The 11,042-nt window shown below is 40.1% G+C and overlaps 1 long non-coding RNA gene across 1 annotated transcript in view; it reads right to left on the bottom strand.

Annotated features, from left to right (window-relative positions):
• Positions 1-265: 265 nt before the first annotated feature.
• Positions 266-11,042, bottom strand: part of LOC105475609 (uncharacterized) — a 765,655-nt gene continuing 754,878 nt past the window's right edge. The window contains exon 7 of the long non-coding RNA XR_011622191.1: positions 266-4,370. This is a non-coding gene — a long non-coding RNA (uncharacterized lncRNA). The remainder of the gene's footprint in view (positions 4,371-11,042) is intronic.

Genomic DNA, 11,042 nt, shown 5'->3' with positions numbered 1-11,042 from the left:
GGGAGGTGGGGGTTGCAGTGATCAGAGATGGCACCACTGCACTCCAGCCTGGGTGATGGAGGGAGACTTCATCTCAAAAACAAAACAAACAAAAAACCCCAAAAAACCAAGAACATATGTAATTACAGAAAAATATTAGGGAAATTGCAAAATAATTTATTAGCCTTATTCAGATCTAGAGTTGATCAAGTATAAGCTCAGCCTACTCAAGCAGAGATAACATCTGTGTGGAAACGCTAAATGCTTAGTCTGCTTCTATCTTGTGTTTGAAGGAGAATCCTGTTAAAAATGAAGCCACTATCGTGGTTAACAGGATTTGAAATCTAAGATCAGGAGTGACTGCTTTCCATGAATACAAGTTTCTAAGACTAGAAGATGGACATTCTAAAGTTCAGAAAAAGTCATTTTTCAAATCACTAAGTTATGTTGATTCTTCTGTCACAATGTTGACCAAGAATCCCTTCAGCCCTTTTCTTGTTATCATTGCAGTCAAACATTGATTATCATGCACTTTAATAAAATAATAGCCAAATTGTTATTTCATTTCTCTGCCTCAAATCTGTTCTTTTCTCAGTTCACATTGCATACTGCTTGGCTTGGGCCATTCCTTGGTTCAGAAATCTTAAATTGTTCCCCATTTTCCTACAGATTAAAGATTATTTTCCTTAACCTAGCCCTTCATTGCTCCTCCAAATTTACTCATCTCACAAACCATCTTTCTAGCATCATTTCCCATCATTTCCAATAAAGTTGTTATTTTATTTCATTTTTTTTTTGAGTAGAGTAATTCGTTAAATGGATCACTAAATCTAACTGGATTATTTTGACTTTTGAATGAATGTTTCGACAGTGCTTGCCATTACCTGCCGGTGAAGGACCCAAGTTTCCTGAAAACTTTCCTTCCCTTCTGTCCCCTTGATATTTCTGAGAGTGACTTGGAAGATTCTCCCATCTTTGTGGTTCCACCAAAGTCTTCAGCTTTATCAAAGGAGCTATCCTCCTTGTGCAAAGGGCCTAGAGAGTGGTATCAGTCACAGTTTGAACTATGTTCTCTGCTCTACGATGTCACAGCTTATCCCAAATCGTGGGCGAATCAGAAGAACATTTATCTCATTATCAATCTCATATCACTTAGTTTGTAATACTCGTGTGGCACTTATTATTATCTGTTTGCTAGTTTAATCATCTGGCTTGGCTGGATTATCTGCTATTAGCACAGCATCATAATTGCTTTCTTTATCACAGAAATAAGATTGGAACTATATTTTTCAAAATTGCCTTTTCTGTAAGGCACCAGGTTAGAGTTTATCAACATGAAACACTTGACTGAAATTTAGAATGTGAAGAGCAGTGGCTGTTATTCTTCTCAGGAAGAAGCAGCCAGACACATGGACAGATGTTACTCGCCCTGCAACTTGGCTGATTGTCTTAGTTTGCTCCGACTGTCAGAACAAAATGTCATAGACTGGGTGGCTTAAACAACAGCCATTTATTTCACATAATTCTGGAAGCTAGGATGTCCAAGATCAAGCTACCTTCATGATCAAGCTCTGGAGAGGGCCCTCTTCCTGGCTTACAGATGGCTGCCTTCTTACTGTGTCCTCACTTGAAGGAGAGGCAGAAAGCTGTGTTGTCTTAGAAGGACACTAATCCCATCATGTGGGCCACACTCTCATATCTCATTTAAACCTAATTATCTCCCAAAGGCCCCACATTAAAAACCATCACATTGCGGGGTTAAGGCTTCAACATGTGAATTTTGAGGGCACACCCCGAATCCACAGCAGCTGAAATGAGTGAGAACATTCCAGAGAGTCTTGAGAATTACACCACCCTTTGGAAGAGTTTTTGAGAACCACACCTTTGGTGCTTTAGTTTGAGATTGAATGTACCAATTTTCCTGACCTTAGCTCCCCACCCTTCCCAACGATTGTTTAAATCTTTAGTTTCCTTTACTGTAATCCTTCGAACTTAGAATGCAAGGGGTAACTTCTGTTTTTATTAACTGAACTCTGATGGCTACACGAATCTTTCGTAATTTAGAACTAGGATGTCCTATTGAAGTAACTAGTTCTGTTGAATTTACAGCTTGTTCTTTCCCAGCCGCTAGCCAACCCACAACTTCTCGTTGTACCTCCTCTCTCTAAGCAGATTGTTACCACATTTGCTGCTGGGTAAGGCAATCAAAGTCAATTTAACCTTGAGAACATCTGACACTTTGGCTGGAATCTCTCAACAGTGGTTAAACATGTGTTGGCCTTCAATGTACAGAAGAGACTCCACTACTGTGATTTGTACTATAGATAACATTTGTGTCCGGAATTGGTGGATTCTTGGTCTCACTGACTTAAAGAATGAAACTGCAGACCCTCGCGGTGAGTGTCACAGTTCTTAAAGATGGTGTGTCCGGAGTCTGTTCCTTCAGATGTGTCCACAGTTTCTTTCTTCTGGTGAGTTCGTTGTCTCACTGACTTCAGGAGTGAAGCGGTACCCCTTCATGGTGTTACAGCTCTCAGCTCTTAAAGGCAGCACGTCTGGAGTTGCTAGTTCTTCCTGGTGGGTTCATGGTCTCACTGGCTTCAGGAGTGAAGCTGCAGACCTTCGCAGTGAGTGTTACAGCTCGTAAAGGAGGTGTGGACCCAAAGAGTGAGCAGCAGCAATATTCATCATAAAGAGAGAAAGAACAAAGCTTCCACAGTATGCTGGAAGCTTGGGCAGCCTGCCTCTATTCCCTTATCTGACCCCACCCACATCCTGCTGATTGGTCCATTTTGCAGAGAGCGAATTGGTCCATTTTACAGAGAGCTGATTGGTCCATTTTCACAGAGTGCTGATTGGTGTGTTTACAATATCTGAGCTAGACAAAGAGCGCTGATTGGTGCCTTTACAATCCTTTAGCTAGACACAGAGTGTTCCACAGAAAAGTTCTCCAAGTCCCCACTAGATTAGCTAGATACAAAGTACTGATTGGTGTATTTACAAACCCTAAGCTAGACACAGGGTGCTGATTGGTGTGTTTACAAACCTTGAGCTAGACACAGAGTGCTGATTGGTGTATTTACAATCCCTTAGCTAGACACAAAGATTCAAGCCCCCACTAGCCTCAGGAGCACAGCTGGCTTCACCTGCTGGATCTGGCACTGGCAGCAGGCGGAGTTGCCCACCAGTCCAGCACCATTTGCCTGCACTCCTCAGCCCTTGGGCAGTGGATGGGACCAGGTGCTGTGGGGCAGGAGATGGTGCTCCTTGGGGAGGCTCTGCTGAGCAGGAGCCCACAGCATGGGGGAGGCTTGGGCGTGGCAGGGTGCAGATCCCGAGCCCTGCCCCATGGGGAGGCAGCTGAGGTCCGCGAGAATTCTAGCACTGCAGGTGGTGGGCCCTCACTGCTGGGGGACCTAGCACAACCTCCACAGCTGCTGGCCCCCATGCTAAGCCCCTCACTGCCCGGGGCCAGGGGTGCTGGGCCTCCACTCTGAGTGCGGCCCACCGAGCCCATGCACACCGGGAACTCGCGCTGTCCCACAAGCACGGTGCGCAGCCCTGGTTCCCGCCCGTGCCTCTCCCTTCACACCTCCCTGCAAGCAGAGGCAGCCGGCTCCGGCCTCGGCCAGCCCAGAGAGGGGCTCCCTCAGTGCAGTGGTGGGCTGAAGGGCTCTGCAAGCACGGCCAGAGTGGACGCCAAGACCAAGGAGGCCCGGAGAGCAAGGGCTGCTAGCATGTTGTCACCTCTCACACTGTGTCTTCTGTATTTTCTACTCAGCAATCAGCACCCCATTTCACAGCTAGCACCCTGAAATATGTCCATTGCAAAATGGATTTTTCCCTTGCCCGAGAAGGGAATCTCCGTATAAGAACCTGAAGATACCTGGATGGATTGAAAGCAGATGGAAAAAATATTGAAAGGAGAAATACTGGACGTCTTGCTTCAGTCAAAACATATTTCTAGCATCGCACTCTGGATCCTGACTGATGTTGTGGGAATGTCCTTCATAGACCTCTTGGACTCCTCCTGCACGTCTTGCCAGTATGCCATGAATGGAAGGCACTGACTGCTCTTTAAGGGAACCATTTCCCAAGGCTGTGTTTACAGACAGCATCTTCAGGGGATTAGGTAATGTCTTCATGACAAGCAGCAGGCTTGCTTACTGCTTACTATGAAAATTGTAGATCTCCTAGGCGCAGTATTCCTCCCCTGTAACAAAATCCACTGTGCATCTATCCGGGCATTCTGCACCACCCCCATGGACTTGGGAGGGGGCAGCAAGAGAAATCGACTCAAACATGTTGATGCTCATGCTGCTTGCTGTGCCATGCATGATTAATGAAGTTCTTTGTCTCGAAACCAGGAGTCTCCTGTCTCCTGCCAGTATCTATGAAGCAGAAACAGGCAAACTTATTAGTTTTAAGCAGGATAAAATCAAATTCCAGACCTGATAACTGGGGCACACAATTTGCATCTCACATACTAAAAAGGGGCTCCCAGTTCCATGCTTTCTTTTTCTGTTAAGTGATGAGCTTCAAGAAGATAGAAACTTCGATTTTATTTTATTCAATTTTGTAGCCCAATAGCCTTATATATTTTGCAACTGTATCAGCACTCATTAAATATTTACTGAATAAGTTAATGAAAGGTATGAATACATCTTGCTTTCAACACCTCAAAACATTCATTAGAATACCACAAAATCTCTGTGGAAATATAGATTAACATCCTTTATCTTTGAAATTCTGATTTAGTAATTTTGACTTTTTTAAATGTGAGAATTAAAGTTACTTTGTGAAGTAACTTGTAAGTTACAGGTTCTCAATATTAATCACCTACTTCTCCATCCCATATTTCCAAATAATTCATTTTTTAAAACAGACTATAAGCAATCTCTGCTGTCTGGATTTTTTTTTTCATGTTAATAATTTCAACTTAATAATGCTCACAAATAACTGCAGTTTCCTTAAAAGATTCTGACTGTCCTGGTAAAATCTCTGTGGAATAAAATCAGGCGTTTATGAATTCAAGGAACTGTTACTTCTCTTGCTTTCTTAAAGTAAAAGCATCATTGCTGTCAACTACTATTGGCTGAGAACTTTATATCTTGAATGGCATAGATGCTACCTCTTCTTTACCACTTCTGCATTATCATGCCTGTTGGAATACAACTATCTCTAACTTTGTAAGTAATGATTCTTACAGTAACCATGTACGTTGTGAGTTTTCAGACTTATTTTTTTTCCCCCAGACAGCCCAAGGACCCCCTGTAATTATCCCCAGAAATTCAGCAATTACGTATCACTGGAAGCTCCTGGTGCCCTCTGAAGCCTAATTAACACCCAGTCTCTGATTCCACAGCTGAGAGACATGGTTTCGTGGTTCTGCCTTGGAGAGGCTGGCAGTAAGCCAGTAAAAGTAAACCAGTAGGTAGGTAAGAGTCAAGTGAAATGCGCCAACATGGTGGAGTTTGCCAGCCTCTGAAGTAAGAGCTTAGCTCTTTGGTTTTGGAATGGCAGAATACATTTTGGTTTTAATTTGCTAATTTGTGGTTCAAAATGCCTCAAGATTTAGTCAAGGATTAATCCTGTGGTTTAACTTCCTTTTTCCTGGGGGTATGAAATGTTTGAGTCAAGCCACCAACCCATATCCCAGCAAATGAAACCTATTTGCATTTCTCATGTGTGTAAGCCTAGTAAATGTTGATTGCTTCCAGCTCACTGACACAGCAGCAGTGTGCTTTCCATTTTGTTACCAAATAATAAAACCTCAAACAGAGGCACTGTCTCTGGGCTTGACAGGAAGCATGACTCACACCTCCAACCATGAGAAGGGGAAATAGCAGTGATGCACTTAACTTGTTTAAAATGCTTGTTAGCATCAACTTTGTAACATACGTTAGAAACGGTGGTCTTCCCAGCACAGTCTCTCCTGCTGAGCGTGGTTAGGGGCTGGGGTAATTTTACTTCAATAAGAGAGTGTGTGAAATAACATACTGTGTTCTAATGGGCCCAGCAGAAGAACCCCACCATAAGGATTTTATAATTATAGATTTATTTTTCTGCATCTCTGCTTATGTATCAGGATTTGTTTCTAGTCGAAATGCAAGAAAATCCCACAACCAAACAAAAACCACCACCACAACCACCACAAAAACATATCTCACGTCAGCTTAAACAATAAAGCTAATATTTGGTTAGTGGACTTTAGGCAGTATTTGAAGATCAGGCTTGTGCTCTGTATTCTCTAATTTTTTCAGGCATTTCTCCCTCCCTTCCTTCCTTCCCTCTCTTCTTTTCTTTTCTTTTCTTTTGCTGTTGTAGTTTGCTTGTTTTGTCATAGTAAGAAAATGGCTGCAGTGGTGTCAGGGTGCCTATCTCTAACCACAAGATCTGGAATAATAGAGCTTTTTATCTTTATTCAACTGCTGAATAAAAGTATTAGGCTTTACTGATTAGACAAAATTAGGTCATTCATATCCCTGCCTCTGAACCAACTACTAATCACTGTGGACAATGTAGGGTTTAGGCCTGTATCCCTGACCATCCTGAACCTGTGAAAGCAAAAGCAGTTTACTGGATGAGGCCGCTTAGCCCTTTCCCATCATCCCCCAGAGATAAGAGAGGGCGTGTCCTGCCAAAGTCAGCTAAATCCAGGACACAACAGCATGGCAGTTACATGGTGCTTCCAGGGAGGAAATTCACAATGTCACTATAGTGTGCAACCCAGTATTGGCCTAAATTGTGGAACTTTATGTTGCTGACCTCAGTGTTAGCAAAATTATCTTTGTGATTTTGCCAAATCTCCTAATCCGATCCCTCAGTTGTACATCCATTTTCCTTTTACAGTGGATGTTTCCTACAGAACTACTCCTGGGCTTTAGCTGTGTGCGTGTGTGTGTGTGTCTGTTTTAAATTTGAATCTAGTTTATGCAACCTCATTCCAACACTAAAAATAATTCAGTCACTTAAGTGCCATATGGAATAAATAAATGTTTCAAAACAAATCAAACTTAATTCCCTGTAAAAATCCTCAGCATTGGTTACTCTGATTAAATATGTAAGGCCAGCAAAGGCCCAGGCTATTGGCAGGCATGTAAAGGAGAAATGAAAGGAATTAGAAAGCAAGAGACTAAAGTCACTTTATGAATTGATGAAGTGATGGCAGGATTGTTATTTTTATAATTTCTGAGAATAAAAAAAAATATGGGTTTGCTGCTGAAAATTGGCTGATGATCAGAGCCTGCCGAGTCACGCCAGGGCACATGCACTGTGTATATGAGGGAGTAGATCATCCAGACTCTCACATTAGAAAATAACCAAAATTGGAGGGAAATCTTACCACTCAGTTCTATTGAATTCAAGAAACAAATATTGATTAAGCACTCTGGGAAAAGGGAGAGATTGAGTCTGTCATCAAGGAGCTTACTATGTTTTAAAGAAATGATATAATTATCTAACAGTTAAAAAAATTTAAAAACACAAGTCACAAGTCTCATTTTAGAAGGAGGGGTTGATAGAGGTTGTCAGTAGTGATATCTACCCTGTATAAGAAAATTAATCAAATAAGATGTCTGTGATTTTATGTTCTTAAAAGAAATAAAAGTGCAAGCTGTGAGTTAAACTTTATAGTTTTAAGTTTACTGATAAAGTCAAAGAAGAAGAGAAAGAATTATTTATATTTCTCAAAATCTCTGTTCCTAAGTGCACAGCTGACATAAAAAGTGGAGTTTTATATGAAACTAAAATATGTCACTTTTTCCTACATCATGTGGCTTCCTTAGGTATCTTCTCTGGGTTAAGAGTTTGAACATCTTGGTCAAACATTAAAGTCAGATACAAGTGAAGGAAAACTAAAGTTGTCGCCTCCTGGGAGATGCCATTATGGAATCAATCTCTGGCCAGATTTTAATAACTCAAGAAAAAGAAATCCATGTTTATAAATCGTATACATACAATTTTGTTTTTGCTGTACCATCCTACAGGGAAAGAAATTAATCAATTTCTATGTCAAGATAGAAAGGGAGATCATTCAATATTTCTCCTGTAAACAATTGTTAGCTTTGTGTTAGTCACCAGAGAAATGAAGTTCACTAAGACACAGTTTCTATCCTCAGGTATTTTATAATCAAATACTGTAAACAAATTTATAATCAATTAAAAGACAATGGGGAAAGTACTATAAAACAAATATTTATAATTCCTGTGAGAACAGGGAAGAAATGGAAGAGACGGAGATTGCCGGATCACGGAGATCCACAGATGGTTATATTGAGGATTGAAGGAAGTACTCAGCTGAAAAGAGAAGGTAGAAGAGAATTCAGGCTGGAAACACTCCACAAAGATATAGAAAGAGCATGTCACCTTGGCTAAATTTAAGCACACAGTGGGTTGAGGTAAGATTTAATTTGGCTATTTTTTTTCTGCATGTCAATTATGAAACGCATCTAAACATTTTTGAATGTGCATACCCAAGATATGTGTATTTCTGTAGTTATCACTGCTGTTACAGTTGTAAATACAGGCAAAACTCAACCTGTGTCTAATTAAAAAGTGAACAACAGCAATAACAATAGTAATAACAATAATTGCTACCATTTATTGATCAAGGAACTTTCTTCCAAACTATTTTAAATGTTTTTGTGAAGTAACTTAAATACCCTTTGAAACAACCATATGGAACAGATACTACTATTAATCCTTTTTTATTAATGAGAAAAATACAGGTGTAAATACACATATTAAATTTTTCTACCCACACTCCATAGATCATCTTGCATACAAGAACTCTCTGCAGTAGATGTTATAGAGATCAGGTGCAATTATTATAGAGACAAGGTATGGTAGTGAAACTCAGGGCCCTGGTTGAGTATCTTGATGAATATTAGAGGTGTGTGAAAGTGCATGTGTTTGTGTGTGTATACATGTGTATTTTAGCGTGGCAAGAGTCAATATTAAATGTCAATGAACATTCTTTCCTGCCTTTGGTTTTTCATAAAATGGTTTTTATTTTCAGTCCTATAATTAAACAGGTAACCTCTCTGGATCTCTGTTATCTCTTTACTAACTTTCACCTTTATCTACTGCAGAATAAGGATGGTATTAAGGAGAAGACATTTACTGGGTGCCAGAAACTGCAAGGGATAAAAAAGTAATTTGTTTTTCACCCATTGCTAGGTTCATGTGAAAAAAGCATGTGAATTTATTTAACCTAAGTTTTACATGGCATGGGAGCCTTTGTAAATGAAGACCCAAGGAAACAGGGAAACCTATATATTTTTATGCGAGGTTTGATGAAGCGTGAATAGTTGCTTAGAAGTATAAATGAACAAAGTATGATCTAATGGTAATAAAGTAGGGGAACTTCGCAAGATCTTTTGCTTCAGATTCTTCTTCATGTCTCTGTGTCCTCAGAGATAAAGATACTACTTTTCTCTGGGAATAAAGAGGGCATCTCTGGAATGAGGATCTTATGATCCACTCAGAGGAAGGTTAGATAATAATAATTACTTTTTTGAGATGAAGTTTCACTCTTTTTGCCCAGGCTGGAGTGCAATGGCATGATCTTGGCTCATTGCAACCTCCGCCTCTCGGGTTCAAATGATTCTCCTGCCTCAGCCTCCTGAGTAGCTGGGATTACAGGTGTGCACCACCACACCAGACTAATTTTGTATTTTTAGTAGAGATGGTTTTTCACCATGTTGGCCAGGCTGGTCTTGAATCCTGACCTCAGGCGATCAGCCCACCTCGGCCTCCCAAAGTGCTGGGATTACAGGCCACCGCATTCAGCCAGATAATTCTTTCATGGCTTGCATCAGGGGACAAGTGTGGGAGAAGGTGAGAGTGGCCTTTCTGCTTCTGCTGTTTTCTCAAATGCTGAGGTATCATGTTTGGGGTATCGTGTCTGGAACCCCATCAATAATAACACAGTTTCCTCATTATCTAAAACCAATGTTCTGTTCTGGTGCTTAAGATAATTTATATGGTATTTCTTAAAACCAATGACTTCAAAAAGCTTATAAAGTTGCAATTAACTGGGCAACTGTGTTGTTTTTCTTATCTTTCAAATCAAATATTTGTGACATTTTCAATGTAGAAAATTTGAGGAAAAAGAAAAATGTGATGAGAAGATCATGACTGTACATTCCCTCATCCAAAGCAAATATTTTTGACATGACGTACTTCCGTTATTAGTCATAGTATTGTTATCATTTCTAGACAGGTTTAGTCATTCAATTAAGACCTCCTTCTATCTCCTTATCCCTTCTATAGCTGCACACATTTTCTTTATATATGGCAATTTGGTTTAATCTTTGCCAGCTTTAAATACATTAATGTAGCCAGATTTCACTTAAGACTACTTATTGATATCTAAATAAGTGAAAATTTCCAGCCCTTTGTAAGAAAATTTCTCATAATTTCCTTTGAAAGTCAACATATTTATGGGAGCACTTTACTATAAATCTCCTTCTTTAATATCTTTTAAATTAAACCTACACTGTGTGTTGAAATCTTTGAAAGTTATAAAAATTATTATTATCTCACTCATTCCACTGTAAAACATGACTGCACCTGAGAAAGAGAAACCAGTTATACAGACATTTAAGTGGAATAAAATGCACTAATGCTCTCACAAAAATAAGAAGGGCTCTAGTACTGAGATTAGTATTGGAGACAGAGAGACCACCAAAAGGGTATGCATAGGTCAAGCAGATGTAAAATGCATTGTCTGATAAGTTTGTAAATGTCAACACTACACGCAATTTACTACTGGTGCTTCTAGGGAGTGGCCATGTGGGAGTAGAGTTAGATCAGAGGAAGGCAGAGAGCAAAAGTAGAGACAAGTAACTTAGGGTGGGGGAAGTGTATGTTCTCAATGTCGCATAAAGAACTTAAGATTTTAAATATAGGCATCAGCAGACAAACTTGGATTTCAAGTTAATTAACTTACCTGTAATTTCTTTATCTGGAATAATAAATACTGTTAAGATTTATTGCCTAGAGTTGCATAGCCAACAGGTAGCTCAGTCATATTCAAACCTCGGCGTTTTAACATCAGA

This window comes from Macaca nemestrina, chromosome 4, assembly GCF_043159975.1.
Source record: "Macaca nemestrina isolate mMacNem1 chromosome 4, mMacNem.hap1, whole genome shotgun sequence".
Taxonomy (NCBI): domain Eukaryota; kingdom Metazoa; phylum Chordata; class Mammalia; order Primates; family Cercopithecidae; genus Macaca; species Macaca nemestrina.
The sequence above is the reverse complement of the archived record's forward strand: the minus strand, read 5'-3'. Positions and strand labels throughout refer to the sequence as shown.